The following is a 253-nucleotide window of genomic DNA, read 5'->3' on the forward strand; positions in this document are numbered from 1 at the left end:
GCATCTCTCTCACTGCTGTAATGGGCTTTGCTTGGCACATGATTGTGTGCCGCCCACATGAGCGGGCCTTCTCTGAAGTATTCTTCTAACTGTATCTCTCCTGTGTCTGTGTTGCGCCACGATGCGCATGTTGGGCTGCTGCTGCTGTTTGGAGGTGGTCTGTGTGGTGCTGCTCTCCCCGCTGTATGTGTGTGCGCGCCTTTGCAGGCTTAACCCCCTTCGCTGCTGTAGCTGGCTTTTTTTCTTTTTTTTT

Source organism: Trypanosoma grayi (assembly GCF_000691245.1).
Source record: "Trypanosoma grayi strain ANR4 Tgr_2163_V1, whole genome shotgun sequence".
NCBI classification, from domain to species: Eukaryota; Euglenozoa; class Kinetoplastea; order Trypanosomatida; family Trypanosomatidae; genus Trypanosoma; species Trypanosoma grayi.